The sequence below is a fragment of the Tupaia chinensis genome, unplaced genomic scaffold, assembly GCF_000334495.1.
Source record: "Tupaia chinensis unplaced genomic scaffold, TupChi_1.0 Scaffold140301_1, whole genome shotgun sequence".
NCBI classification, from domain to species: domain Eukaryota; kingdom Metazoa; phylum Chordata; class Mammalia; order Scandentia; family Tupaiidae; genus Tupaia; species Tupaia belangeri.
This window is the reverse complement of record NW_006200179.1, coordinates 3,182,539-3,185,701: the sequence shown is the minus strand read 5'-3', so window position 1 is coordinate 3,185,701 and position 3,163 is coordinate 3,182,539. Positions and strand designations below refer to the sequence as shown.

Genomic DNA, 3,163 nt, shown 5'->3' with positions numbered 1-3,163 from the left:
CTGTCTCTCTCTGTGTCTCTGGTAAGTGCAAGCACCCTGCAGCAAAAATCTCTCCTAAAAAAATTAATAAAAATAATATGATTCATAAGCAGGAAAAGCAGATTTTGGCATTCAGGCATACCTGACTCCAAAGGCTATATATCTTCCATTATAGGAGAAAGTGAAGCAAGCAAAATAATTTTTACTTTTTTTTTTTTTTTGGAGATTGTTTAAACAAATTTACTTAATGTTGATTAACTACAAAATTTCATATGCAACACATGGCTATTATTACAGGATTTGGCCTTCTAGAGAAATATGTAAACAGTCGTTCTGTTAAAGTTCTGCCTTCTTAGAAAGGTGAGAAATGATCCTAACTCCCAACCCAGAAAAAAATTATCTAAATTATCATATTCTTTAAAAAGTTTCAACAGGTTCTTTTTAATTTATTTTTTAGAGAGATTTTTGCTATAGGGCACATGCACTCACCAGAGAGATAGAGATGAAGAGACAGAAAGTGAGAAATCACCCCCCAGTGGGGGTGGCCATGCCCCAATCCTGTCTCCTTCACTCTCCTCTTCCTCACATGCCAGCGTAAATTTAAGCCACTGGGTCCACGACTTGAACAGCGGTTGTCTATGTGGAAGTCCGGCAACATAACCATTATGCCAAAGGCTGATCCCAATCATTACTTTTTTTTGATAGTACAATATATGTACTTTAGAACTGTCCATTATGTGATCCTTTAAATAACAAGTAAATACATGCTGATTTATGATCAAATATGTTAGTGATGGTATAATTTAATACAACATTTTGACAATAGCAAATTGGCAACTTGTGGCAGATATCTATGGAAGTAATTCAGGGCAACCATTCTTCTATAAACTGCCTACCCATATAAATGGAATGGACCATAATATAGGCAAGAATAACTAGAATCTGGTGCAAGGAAGTTACCTGTATTCATTTTTTCTATGTCTTCTTTCTACTCTTATTTGTGTTCTGACTTTGTTCTCTGAAGCCTGCTTTATCCACAAAGCTAAAAATACCATGACCACCAGCAGTTTTAGGCATACACAGTTTTTCAAGATGAAACAAAATCAACTTTCGCCATCACCACCAAGCAGTGGAAGGTAACTGATTTGCTCCAAATCCTTGTTGAGTCCATGGTTGCCCATATACTCCATAAGGTGGTACTTGCCACCCATTTGCCATATACTGTCCATACTGTTGTGCGTTTCCATATACTTGGCTCATTGATCCCATCGACTATAGTCAACCTGTTGGAAGCTTTTATTCGTTTCAGGAGATTCTTTACCCCAGGAGCATTTAACCATGTGTCCTTCAATCATAGCACCATTCATTAAAACAATGGCATGTACCATATTTTCATGGTTTTAAAATCTGACAAATGAGTAGGCTTTCTTTAGAAGACCTCTGATTTCTATAATGTGTCCAAATGGTGAGAATGTCTGTGTCATTACCTGATCTGTTAACCTAGAAGCAATTCCTCCACAGTACACAGTATAATTTTTTGGACTTGACTGGTTCATTACATCTTCAGATCTCAACAGCTTATGTTGTTTCCTTGTGTACTTCAGGTACTAGGGGTTTACATGTGGCCCAGTTGGTTCTGATTTGACAACCACTCAATTACTGACCTCCCACATTCACAACTAATGTTTCTGCATCCAATTTATTAGAAAAAGATATAAAACTACAGCCTTTGGATTTGCCAGTTGCCAGGTCTTTGAGTTCCTGAGCATTGATATTTTATCAAAGGGGACAAATGCTGATTTGATCTCTTCTGTTGTAATTTCTGAACTCAGATCCCCCAGAAACACATGGAAGTGATTGGAAGTATCTTTTTTTTTCTGGCAACTTGGTGTTTTTGCCCATTTATTTTGACCTCCTATCCCCCAATTTTTCTCCCATTCATAGCAGCTAATGCAGCAGCTGCATCTCTGTGTTCATAAAATTCCACAAAGCAATATGGGTCATTGCTTGTATGCTCTGTTATCATTTTACAGCTTTTATATTCAGTCCAGTTTGACTGAATAACTGAAGTATAAGGACTTCAGTCACATCTTTGAGAAGTTACCTACATATAGAGTCCCTGTCATTTTCCATCATGATGGGTACTCAAAGCAATCCCAGTACAAGGGGGAAAGCAGGGCTGGGAAGGGGAGGGAGTGGGGAAGAAGGGGTGTAGGGCTCTGGGCCCTAGATAGGGACAAAGGAAAAGACAACAAACTCTAGTTTTGTATTGCTCCTCATCCCCCCACTCTGGACCCTGTGCTCTAGCCAGGAAGAGCAGAAGGATAAACAAAATGGCTTTTATGTTACTTTTTAAGTTTACAAATAAATTATTTGTTTGTATCTATTAGAAGGTTTTCCCTTAGGGCACATGCACTTGCCAGAGAGACACAGTGAAAGAGAAAGTGAGAAATTACCTTCCCTCCCAAAGCGGGTAATGACTATTCTGCAATCCCTTCTCCATTCTCCTCCCAGGATCTTGGGCATGCACACAACACACATGCAAGCCACTAGGTCCAGGACTCAAACTGCGGTCAGCCATGTAGGAGTCCAGCAATGTTACCACTATTCTATCTGCTGATCCCTGCTTTTGTTTCTTGAGCTATCAGTCAACATATAACAGTCATACTAAGTGCATTAACAAAACTAAGTCTCAGTGGTCTCATGTTGGGAATAAGATATTCCACAAAATGAATTACTAGAATTATAGGTGCTTAAAAAGAATAAGCTATGGGGTTGGAGGACATAAAAGCAGTGAAAATAGGGATACTGAAGACAGTGTAGAATGGGGCAGGGGAAGGAAAGAGTATAGAGAAGGAGCAATAGAGAGGCATGACATTAGTGAGACACAGAAATGGTTTATTATCTGTTGATGATAACATGTATAGTATTTTTCAACTGGACTGGTCTGAGAAGTATTTCATGTTGGATAAATTCTTTTTACAAGCAAAATGATATATGGTGAATGAATGTTTAAAATTAATGAGAATAACAATCATAATAAGAAAAAATGATGAAAAGCTACTCAATTATGATGATGTGGATAGTAATGTCTTTGTCTTGACTGATATGCAAGGTATTCCTTCTGGAAATAGAAATGCAACACACTGTAAAGATATATGTGATTAAATATAATATAAATAAG

General features: G+C 37.7%; 1 pseudogene; it reads right to left on the bottom strand.

Moving 5' to 3' along the window:
• Positions 1 to 1,095: 1,095 nt before the first annotated feature.
• LOC102481922 (nucleolysin TIAR pseudogene) lies at positions 1,096 to 2,037 on the bottom strand (annotated as a pseudogene).
• Between the last annotated feature and the right edge of the window lie 1,126 nt (positions 2,038 to 3,163).